The 12003-nt window shown below is 37.8% G+C and overlaps 1 protein-coding gene across 1 annotated transcript in view; it reads left to right on the forward strand.

Annotated features, from left to right (window-relative positions):
* The window catches only part of LOC136808934 (uncharacterized), a 29525-nt gene that overhangs the window by 53 nt on the left and 17469 nt on the right, over positions 1-12003 (forward strand). The gene's annotated exons all lie outside the window — the stretch shown is intronic.

Genomic DNA, 12003 nt, shown 5'->3' on the forward strand with positions numbered 1-12003 from the left:
ATTTTTGAATTTATGTCTTGTTTCTGTATTGACTTTTATTACTTTTACCCTCCTGAAATAACTAAAATATTGATAAAAACAGCCTTTTTAGGGAAAAAGTGTCCTTTTTTTGGCTACCAACGAATGCTGCTCTGCTTTCTAAAATATAACCTGATGAACTTCATCACAGATGGCCTTTTCCTAATCTTACTTTGTGATACTTTGTTTTTTGATTTTGTACTTTATGCCAGACGATCTCAATCGAACGGAATTGACGATCGAACCAAATCGAACGCAATCGACCAATTGAAATTCGATTGTCGAACGCAATCGAATCTCAATCGAATATTACCGCAATTTTCAGATTTGATTGATATTCGATTGCGTTCGATTGATGTTTGATTGCGTTCGATTGATGTTCGATTGAGTTCGATTGCGTTCGATCGTCGATTCATTGACCCCCGGATTGTTCATCGCATAATTTCTAAAATATAATGGTAAATCGAAAGTAATTTAATTTGGCTTGTGATGTTTGAGAGCTTGGATGTTGGTAAGCTGCAAGAATAAAGCCAGACAATCTCAATCGAACAGAATCGACGATCGAACCAGTCGAACAACAATCGAACTAATCGAATATTACCCATCATCCATTTTTGCCTAAGTGCCCCCCCCCCGGCTCCAAAAGCATCTACCGAACAGTTTAAACTTAAACTCCTATATCAGGATTAGAAACTAGGCTAGTCTTACCTCTTTTATCTTTTCTTTCACAACAATAAAATGCTGACAAGTTTACACATTACATATGTACATGTACGGGTCCATTTGTTTCATCACCATTTATGCCACTTATGCCACTTATGCCACCTTTTTCCCATTTGTTTCATCAAAATGTGTTCAAAAGTGTTAAAAAATACTTACATTTTTACCACCTTAATTTACATTGGTCATTTGTGTTCTTTGTGTCAAAAGTGGAAGTTTGCCAAGCTTTTCCAAGCAAAAAGAAATTCGCATTTGTTTCTGCATTCTGGGTCAAAAGTGGAAGAATGTTATTGTAAATGGCGGCAATAATCGAATGCATAATTACGATGCGTTTCACTTTCGTTTTCTTGTTAGTTTGTTTATATTTCCGACATAATTTATGCGGCAATTATTGACGTAACTAAGAGTTCGCAAAATGGTAGACTTTTGCCATTTTTAACACGGTTTCCATTTGTTTCACACGATGGTGGCATTTGGGGAAAAAATGGCAAAAGTGGAAGTTTTGAGGTAAGAAACAAATGGCCCCTACATTGACAAGTAATCCCTGTGAGAAGTTTATATCAAAATCTGCAATAAAAACGAAAGTGGTCTCTTCTACTGATTGCTTCCCAGCGCTCCTTCGCAGCTGTTTATCAAATTTCCACCAATGAGGTTGCTGCATTTCAAACGACCGTTCTTTTTGGCACCTGTGGCCTCTCAGTGCGTTGCACGACGGGAGGCTGAGCGGTGATATGTCACATGTTCGACAACCCATTTGTTCGACAACTCACTTGTTCGACAAATTTGTAAAATTGTCGAACAAGTGGGTTGTCGAACAAATGGGCGCCCACTTGATCGACAACCCACTTGATCGACAACCCACTTGTTCGACAATCTATAGTTGTTCGACACCCACTTGTTCGACGCCCACTTGTTCGACATTAATTGTGATTGTGATTAATTAGTGATTGTTCACATAATCGACAGCCCAGTTGTTCGACATTGTAGATGTTCGACAGTTTGTATATTACCCTGTACCAAAGTGTATTTCACATAAAATCGTAGCCTATGGTTTGCCCTTAGCTGGCTCCCAGATGCAGAAATTTTTTTCCGGCACTGTAAAGCTCTGAAGGGAGGCCCGTATATTCGAGTTAGAAAAGTTCGAGTTAGCAATTTTCGAGTTAGCTAAATTATGACGTCATAAAAATGTAAATTATGACGTATACTCGATTCTAACTGGATTTTTCTTTTCCAAAAAAGATTTTTCGAGTTAGAATTAACTGGAATCTTTTTTTTCGCAAAAGAAATTTTCGAGTTGGCTAACTCGGATTTTTTTTCACAAAACCTTTTTTTGAGTTAGTTAACTAGGAATTTATTCTTCGCGCACAAGTTTTCGAGTTAGCTATCTTGGGAAAGACTTTCACATCTGAAAGGTTTAGATTACGGAATTTTGCAAGACCGCGTAAAGGATTTTGCAGCGAGGAGTCTGGTAACCCAGCAACCTCGTTCCCTGCGTATTATTAGCTTTTTATATGCTTACTGATAGCACACCCCCTTCTCACAGCCCCACTGGGAACCCCTCCCACTGGAAAAATTGTCCAAAATATCGTCCCTGGTGGGAAATTAACCCCGAATTTTTGTCCCCATTGAAAATAATCAAATAATGTCAGATCTTTTGTTTTATGACGTTTTGTTTTAAGAAATTCCCCCCACTGAGGTCCTATAAATTAACCTTTGTCCGTCCGTCCATTTGTTCGTCCGTCTACTGTTACCAGCTTTTCTCGAGATTGGCTCATTAGTTTTTTCTGATTTTTAGCAAAAATATGCAAAATGGCAATGCCCAAAATGTGACAGAGCCCAATTTTCGGAAATATGCCGGAAAAACCGTTTTTTTTTGGCATTTTCTCGAGATTTCATCATTAGTTTTTTCTGATTTTTTGCACAAAGATGCGTATTAAGAAAACATTGCCGAGTCCGATTTTTGAGAAAAATTCTTTTCCGGTCGAAAATGCCGGAAATCTGCCGGAAATCGCCATTTTTGCAGATTTTGATCAGACTTTTTCCCTATATTTCGTTGTTTTTTTCATAGAAAAATATTATCAATGGCAATGCCTACCATCAAGCATGGTTCAATTGTCAATTAAACTGATTTTTGAATCCGGAACTTTCTAAAAATCACCGGAACAGCCGATTTTCGCTGGAAAAACGGTATTTCTTGAATTTCTCGAGCTGTACTTATTTTTTTTCACGAAATTGATGCAAAATGGCAATATCCGGTATAAGATATTATAGAAGTCGCTGTGCATAAAACATACTATATCATATGATGTATGATAGCGTTATATTGTAAGATAATATGACTAAATGAAAAATTATGGCGTGTGGATTACGGTGTTACAATGCTATGATTTTACATACTATTTTTTGATGTTGCAAACTATTTTCTAAAAAAAAACTTTTTGCGCAGTCATGCAATTATTATTATAGCAAAATAAGAAAACCCAAATAGGAAAACTTCACTCTTTTTCTTGTCAACGGTCGCTGCAGCGAACGAAGCGAATCAACCTTTCAAATCCGTGCCTGTCTGAAGTTGAGTCCAGTGCTTTAGCATGTTACAGTTTTGAAGATATTGCACTGCAGTGTAATTCTGTAACGTCAGATCTTTTGTTTAGGATGCTTTGTTTTGATAAGATTCCCCACTGAGGGGGAAACTTGCATCTATCAACACAACAGGGTATTCTTAGTCAATTCGATTAGACTAATGTAAACATGGGATACACGGGGACGAGGTTGGTAACCCAGGGATTGGCGGGTCCAACCGTAATATTTTTAGCTTTACGCTCAAGCTTAATTGCACCCGTTGCACATAAAAAGTTGACTATCACTCATTCCTCTCCGATGGGAAATTGGCCAGTACATACACGAGAGGATTGGAAGAGTATTCCCGAGATAATTTTTTCCGAGTTAATAAAACCGTTTTACGAAAAATCAGACTTTTTCCGAGTTATGGCCTCATACCTTGAATTTTGGAATTGGACATTCCATAACTACAAGCGTTAATGCGTCTAGCGTTAAAACTCAGAGCTAAAACTCTACACTTCGAACCTCCTTTAGAGCACTTACAAGTAGATTGCGTGGTTTTAAAACTTTCTGGGGAATTTCTCTTTTTTCTCAAATACTATGACCATGTACCGTGAAAAGCACAGGTCAAAATCATATATTGACGCTGTGCCGACGAATCGAGATTCTATTCATCGCGCAATCAACAAAGACAAAAGTAACCATGACGACCATCCAAGATCTTGGATGAGGTTCAAAGTTGATATTTTTATTCCCGTCGTTGAAAACACAACAAAAAATATCATCAATGCTTTTTAAAAAGAGTCAGTGATAGAGAATCATAACATAAAGTCTGTCTATTATTTCGATTCAATTAAAAGTGCCATTTCCATAATTAATAGTTTAGTAATTACTGTTATACATTTGGGGATCATGTAAGAGATTTCTTTCGAAAGAAACTCACTTCGATTACACTTGGAGGTTTCTGGGGAATTCGTAAATAGTAAACTGCATACTGATACAGTCTGCTAGACATTAATAAGGTAATATTTGCTCTTCATCTTTGATTCTTTCTACAGTGATTAGATTGACACATGCGCGATAAAATTTCTATTATTGGTCTTCAGAGGTTGATATATTCTTTGAAAACTTAACCTCTGATACTCAGGGTAACTTTCGGCTGCTGGTAATTTTTATTGAGGACCTAGTTTAAAAAAGTTGAAAAGATAGCATTTGAAATTAAAGTTTGAACATCGCCACTTTGAAAAAAAAACTGAAAAATTAGGAGGAGTTAACGTTGGAAAACTCTTTAAGTGCCGATGACTTAATAACTCGTCATTTCAAAACCTAAAAAATTTTCTTTGACGAGCTTGATAAAAAATCCATCAACATGCTTTAAAGTCAAAAGAGGATAGATGCATTGATTTTATTTTAACAGATCGGTCTCTTTGTTTCAAAAATAGTGGGTCCTTTGAAACAGGAATCAGTTACTACCACCGCTACCACCATTTGATTTACAGCATAGACCATAAACTTCTAGTCGCTGGTGTTTTGTCGAAAAGATTTTACAGCTGGTAGAGTTTGGTGGTCTTTGTTCCAAACTCTACCGCCGCTATTTTCTACGTAAACTGTCATTACGGCTGTCTCGGGTGAGTTAGGGCGTGTCTAAAGTTTTTAAAAACACAAATCGCAAAAATGAGAGCAATAGCACCCATTTTAAGGGATCCACTTAAGGATTTTTAGTTAACATATACCTTGAACTTTCAGGACCCGGTTGTGACCAAATTAAATAGTGCCCCAGAAAACAATAATTAAAGAAATTGTGAATTATGACGTCATAATTTGATGGCATGACTTTCAGAAAAATTGAGGACGTCAGCAAAAATCAGCAAAATAGGATTTTCGCAATTTTTGCTGACGTCATCGTTTTTTTGAAAATTCTTTTTCGAAAAAAGTTAGCTATTGGTGAGATGCAAAAAATAAATATTTTAGGAGATGTTAGTATTTATAATTTTTGCTGACGTCAGGAAAAAGTGTTTTGCCTTAATGGCTGTAACAGAATTTGTAACAGGACTTTTTGGAAAGGTATCAATATGAAGGTGAAAATAGCCAAAAAATTTTCCCATAAAAAGGCCGTCACGGTCTTCACGATTCATCGAATTTTTTGCACAGGCCGTAACTTGCCTGAGGTGTGAGAAAGAAAAAGTGCACTCTAAAAATTAAAGAAATCTAAATTTAAAATTTAAATTTAAAATTGACCGACAAAATCGTTTGCAATCTTCATTTAAATTTTCTGGCAAGCCCCGTCAGCCATTTTTATTGGGCAGACTCAAAATTCGTCCGAGTGTCGTCCAATGAAAGCAAATGAGGCGGAAAAACGTCCCTAGATGGATGCGCCTCTCGATTTAAAAGCGGCCTTCGATCGGGCAATTGTCCTAAACTGTTAGGTCACAACCGGGTTCTAAACATTCAAGGTGCGTATGTTAAGTAAAATTTTTTTTAAAAAATTGATGATGTCAATTTAAGGCCACAATTCGATCGGCTAGTAGTAATAATAATAATAATAATATTGTTTTACAAATTCGCAGGCCACCGTGCGGACACATGGGCCTCTATGAATCACTCATACATTTTGGGTTAATTATTTACATTGTTATAATATAGACAGGTATGCAACAATAGTGACACTTTCAATCATATTCAAACTTTTTAGCTTTCCAGGCCACACTAAGGGTCTCTTTAAATTCTTCCACTGAGGATGAGTTGACTACTTTTGAAGGCAAACTATTCCACTGCTTAATGCCCCGATAGTATAGGGAGTTACTCTGCGGACCGCGAACACCATCGTTCCCAAAGATTACTACTAATTCAGAGTCGTGCGTTCATAGGTCTCCCTCGCTGGTTACATTTCTTAGGGATGCAAGATTTGTCATAGTAGTTTAGATGTTTAAAGATCTCAACCATGTCACTTACCTCGCGTCTGTATTTTAGACTAGTTATTCCGATTCTTTGCATTCGATTTTCATAGCTTAGCTGTCCACATGTCTCAACTGTTTTAGATGCGCGTCGCTGAACACCTTCTATCAATCTCGCGTGTTTTTTCAGTTTTGGTGACCAGATAACTTGGGCGTATTCTAAGTGTGGTCTGACAAATGTTACGTACAGTTTTCGAAACAGTTCTGGAGTGAGGTACGTGAAGGTCCGCCTGATAAGACCAGCCATTGAATTAGCTTTTTTCACCTGATTTGATATGTGTTGGTCAAAGGACAGATTCTTATCGATGATAACACCAAGATCTTTTTCGAATGATACACGTTCAAGGATTTTATCCCCTAGTGTGTATTCGTGTACATGTTTGATAATATTTGGCTTTCCTAGGGTTAGCACATGACATTTATTAGGATGAAAAGTTAATAGCCATGTTTTGGACCACTTTTGTAGTTGGTTAATATCGTTTTGTATTACTAGTGCATCCTCAACTGATTCCACTTTATTGACGAGTTTGGTGTCGTCAGCAAAAAGGAATAATTTTGACTTAACGGAATCTGGTAGATCGTTGATATAAAGAACGAAAAGGGTAGGCCCTAGGACACTACCTTGAGGTACTCCACTGAGCACTGCTTTTTGCACCGATTCAACTCCGTTTACTTTGACAATCTGGGATCGATCCTTCAGGAAGTCTTTGATCCATTCAAGCAACTTGTTTTTTATCCCATATGCTTCTAGTTTGATTAGGAGACGTTGATGAGGAACTGAGTCGAATGCTTTTGCAAAGTCAAAGTATATTGCGTCTACGGCTTTACCGTTTCCAATATCTTCGGTGCAAGCATCTAGGTAGTTTAGTAATTGTGTTACAGTTGACCGGCGGTTGATGAAGCCATGTTGTTTGCTAGATAGTAATTTCTCTTGATCAAGATATGTCATAATATGGGTTTTCAGAATCTTTTCCATTATTCGGCAAACTATAGATGTTAAACTAATCGGACGATAATTTTCTGCTATGTTTTTGTTTCCTTTTTTATAGACAGGTGATACGTTTGCAAGCTTCCAGTCCTTCGGAAGACAACTCTCATTGAAAGATTTTGTCATTATCAGGAAAATCGGTTCTGCGATGTATTCAGCAAGCTCCTTGAGCATCCTTGGGTGAAGCTCATCTGGGCCGAGGGATTTATTTGGATTTAACTTTTTTAGTTCTTCCCTTATAGTTTCAGTGAGTATGTTGATCTCAACTTCTTTATCCGTCCTAGAATCAAATTCAGGGAGCTCCTCGAGTGGCTCACGTGTAAAAACACTGCAGAATTGGTTCTGGAGAATGTCAGCTTTACTTTTATCGTCATACTTAATGGAGTTTTCGTCATTTGGATTCTCAAGCAGAGGGTGGATTCCAGATCTTGCTTTAAGGTTGCTACGTATGTATTTCCAGAATCTTTTTGGGTTTGTTTTGGACTGTTCGCTAATCTTTTTCTCGAATTCTCTTTTGGATCGAGTCAGGGCTCTTTTGGCGATATTACGGCTTATTACATACTCTCTTCTATATCTTTCAGTGTCTTCATCATGTAGAGAGTTGATCCATTTTCTATGTGCTTTTCGTTTCTCATTAATTAGGTAACAAGTGTTTGGATTTAATGGGCATTTGCCTTTTTTGATCTTATTTGACAAGTCTTTGTTGTTATTGTTGGAAGTTGGCACATAAAGGTTTCGGAGCTCAATCATTTGCTTTAGGAACAGGTCCCAGCTCTCATTTACATTTAATTCTACTGACCGCTGGATGAAGTTGGTGGACCAGTTCATTTGGCTCAGATGGGTTCGCATTAGGTGGTAGTTAGCTTTGTTATATTGATATCTATTTAGTTCATCCTTGAGAGTGAAGTAGCCATAGAATTTGAAAAAGAGGACACTATGATCACTGAGATGGAGTGGGGCAAGATATTTTATCTCAGAGACTTGGTTTTCTTCCCCTGTAAGGATGAGATCGAGTGTCGATGGCCTATCGGTTCCACGTCGGCGTGTTGGTTCGAGGACATGTTGGTATAAGAAAGAGTCTCTTAGAGCATCGAGAAATCTTTCCTCGTTGCTATCTTCTTCGCATGGGGAAGACCAATGTTTCCAATCGATCTTTCCGTAGTTAAAGTCTCCTACAAGACATAGGTGAGTGTATTTTGGGTTTAAGCAGAGATCTCTTATGAGCTTGTTCATGTTGTTGTTATTTTCATCGTAGTCGTTTGTTTCGGTTTTGGTTGGGCTTCTGTAAAAGCAGCCAAATAACATCGTGTCTTTGTTCTGCATTGCTATTTCTATCAGACAGACCTCTTCAAATCGAATTTTTGTTTCTATTTGTAGGATGAGGTGTTCAATGGAGTTGTGAACTAGTATTATAATTCCTCTTCTTTTTTTCATTCCAATATTTGTTTTATATGGTGTGGAGTAATTTTCGAAAGAGTAGTCTTGATCTTTTCTCTCGGAGACTCGTTTGGTGTTTACCTCAGTGATGGCAATTATATGTGGTTGTTCTGCGATTACCGTTTTTAACAGTTCATTTTTCTTTTTACTTGTCATTTGGTCAGCGTTTGTGTAAATTATCCTAAGTTCTCTAATTGTTGGGGTTGTTTCTGTAGGTTTGTTCATGTTTTGGTTTGTTGGGTTTTCATTTGAGCTATCTTCGTTATCATTTTTGTTTGGCCTTATTGGCTGGTTGGGTTGTTGTCTGTTACGTTGGTTCGGCTGTTGTTTAGTGTCGTTTTTTTGTAAACCTTCTTTAGGTCGAATCCGTTTTTTGAGGATCCTCGGACTCTCCAAATGAACTCATTCGTGGTGAGATTACGATTTCGGTCTTTAGCCTGCTGGGACAGTTCTTTATAGCATTCGCGGTCAGATCTACAGAGGTCTTCCGTGATACTTATGCCCTTATACCATTCATTTCCCTTTAGTGACGGGAGATTTCCCATTAGCTTATCTTTATCTTCCTCACTATTGAGGCATATCAATAGTGGACGGTTGGGCTTCTTCCCTATTCTAAAAACTTTCTTTATCTTAGAGGTGACATGAAGATCTTTTACTAATTTTTCAACCCATTCACAGTCCCTAGTATGATTGGGTGTGTCACTATTATCACATACCTGCTCTTGTTCTTTCATTCCATGCACAATGATGTTTGTACATCTTCTTCTCTTCTCCATCTCGTGGGCTATCTCTTCGTCTCTTGCTTGTTTTATCGCAATCTTGATTCCGCTTGTATCACTCGTCTGCTGAGGAAGACCAGATTTGGCGACTTCTGAATAGGACTTCAAAGCTTGCTGGCATTCATCTTTTATCGTTGATAGGATACTGTGTTTGAATTCATCAAGTTTTCTTTCAAATTTCTTTTCTGCAAACTCAAGTGTATGCAGGCCAGGATCAGCTTTAAGATCATTTTTCAAAAGTTGGAGATCGGCGTCTTTGTCCTCGAGCTGTTTTTTTAGGTGATCTTCGAACTCTCTACTGCTCTTTATTATTCCCTCACATGCATCGATTTCTCTACGAAGTCTTTTCATTTCGTTTTGTGTTTGAAGGGATGGTTGGGCTTTTTCTTTCTTAGGGACAAGTTCGAGCAGCTTAGTCGGGACTTCAACGCAATTGATACAAATAAATTTTTGGAGTCTATTATCTTCAATTGTTTGTATTGCAAACGCAGGAAGCAGGCAACATCGATAGTGAACAGATCTTTTGCAGCTCGAACAGATCAGCGAGTCCTTATCATTATCAGCGACGCAGCGATTTTCGGTACAAATAATGATCTCATCCTTTGGTGCGACTTTTTTGGAAGCAGCTTTTCGTTTGGGTAGTACGGATAGTGGTGCCGATGCCATTTGGATGAGTTTTGGTCAAATAGATGGATTGTAGTAGTTGATTTTTGTTTGAAAAAACAGCTTTTTGGTTATTTTTTGTAGAGTTTTCCACTGAAAATTTTCATTTTCATGTGAAGCTGCAATTTCATGTCTTAACTATTTGACGTCAAATAAATTGTAGTGCCCAGCTACCTAATTAATTATTGCACCAAAGAACAATAATTAAAGAAATTGTGAATTAATAGTATAACAATCATCAAATTATGACGTCATAAATCATGAAATCGCTATATCTTTAAAAGTAAACGACCGATGTTGACCAAAGTTGGGCGAAAGATGCATCTCAGCAATAGCTAACTTTTTCCGGAAAATTTTTTTTCTAAACTAGCCATATAGTCCAGGAAAAAATGGCCAAAAACCCACCTTGAACGGAACTTTGTGAACCATGGTTTTTTAGCTTCCTATGTACCTATAGATCACGGTTTGGGATGGTTTTCAGGCTGAATAGGTGATAAAACCCTAAAATTTGACCTAAAACGGGGTCTTTTGCTCAATCAATCCCCTTTACTAGTCGATTTTTCAAAGTGCTCAAAATGAACAAACTTTTGTGCTAATCTGATAGAGCTCGAAGTGCTGAGCAAGAAAATGGGGTCAAATGCTTGGTTTTGAACATCCGTTGCGGAGCTAGGGCCCGCCAAAGTCGTCAAAATGGCCGTTTTAGCCCTTTTTCTGCTGACGTCAGCATTTTTCCTTCAAATTTTCAGGCATTTCTGACACTTTCGCTGGATAGCCCTGAAAGAGTACTTCAAGAAAATGGTATGGTTTGTTGGGTTACAAATTGTAGATCTCGAGATAATTCCATTTATAGATCTTACAAATCCCATAAAAAGTGCTGAGTCAGCAAAAAAATGCACTTTTCAAAGAATTTCCAACTGAATTATCTCGAGATCTAAAATGGCCATTTTGACGACTTTGGCGGGCCCTAGCTCCGCAACGGATGTTCAAAACTAAGCATTTGACCCCATTTTCTTGCTCAGCACTTCGAGCTCTATCAGATATTTGTTCATTTGAGCACTTTGAAAAATCGACTAGTAAAGGGGACCCTTGATTGAGCAAAAGACCCCGTTTTAGGTCAAATTTTAGGGTTTTATCACCTATTCAGCCTGAAAACATCCCAAACCGTGATCTATAGGTACATAGGAAGCTAAAAAACCATGGTTCACAAAGTTCCGTTCAAGGTGGGTTTTTGGCCATTTTTTCCTGGACTAATAGCTTACACTAACTACCACCACCTTATACAATTTTGAAACCCCTTGTAATAAGAACTAATTAACGAAATTTATATTGCCTTCAATCAAGAGTTATTGATTTGATTCTTATAAAGTAAATGCTTATAAGAAAAAAAAATATGCTCATCTTTTCGCCATCTTTGTTCACTTTGAAAGAACTAATTACCGTAAAGTAAATTGCTTCCAATCAAAAGTTATTAGGTACCCGAGAGTATATTACACGTTAGAAACTCCCGTCATAAAACAAAAATCAAACATTACGGAATCTTATATCAACCACCGGAACAAAAAAAACTAACAACAACGACGATGCATGCGCAAAAATTGGAGATTCCTGTCCAATATCCTTGCATGATGCTATGCTGTCTCCTCGTCCTGAGTCTCGCTGCGGTGGCGAAAATGATGTCAGCTCGCAACCCTAGTACTCCTGGGGGTTCCTGTATATAGAAAATAGTATTTTGGCTTCTTAAAGTTTGTCTTGCGCTAGCGTATATTGATTACAGCGCTCTTTATCTTTGTGAGTGAGTCCACCTTTAGAATATTGCCCGCAGTACACCCGCAGCCAAACGCCCACGCCATAATTTCCACCCAATTAGAATATTCGGTCTCGCCGC

This window comes from Clytia hemisphaerica, unplaced genomic scaffold, assembly GCF_902728285.1.
Source record: "Clytia hemisphaerica strain Z4C2 unplaced genomic scaffold, Clytia hemisphaerica genome assembly, whole genome shotgun sequence".
Classification (NCBI taxonomy): domain Eukaryota; kingdom Metazoa; phylum Cnidaria; class Hydrozoa; order Leptothecata; family Clytiidae; genus Clytia; species Clytia hemisphaerica.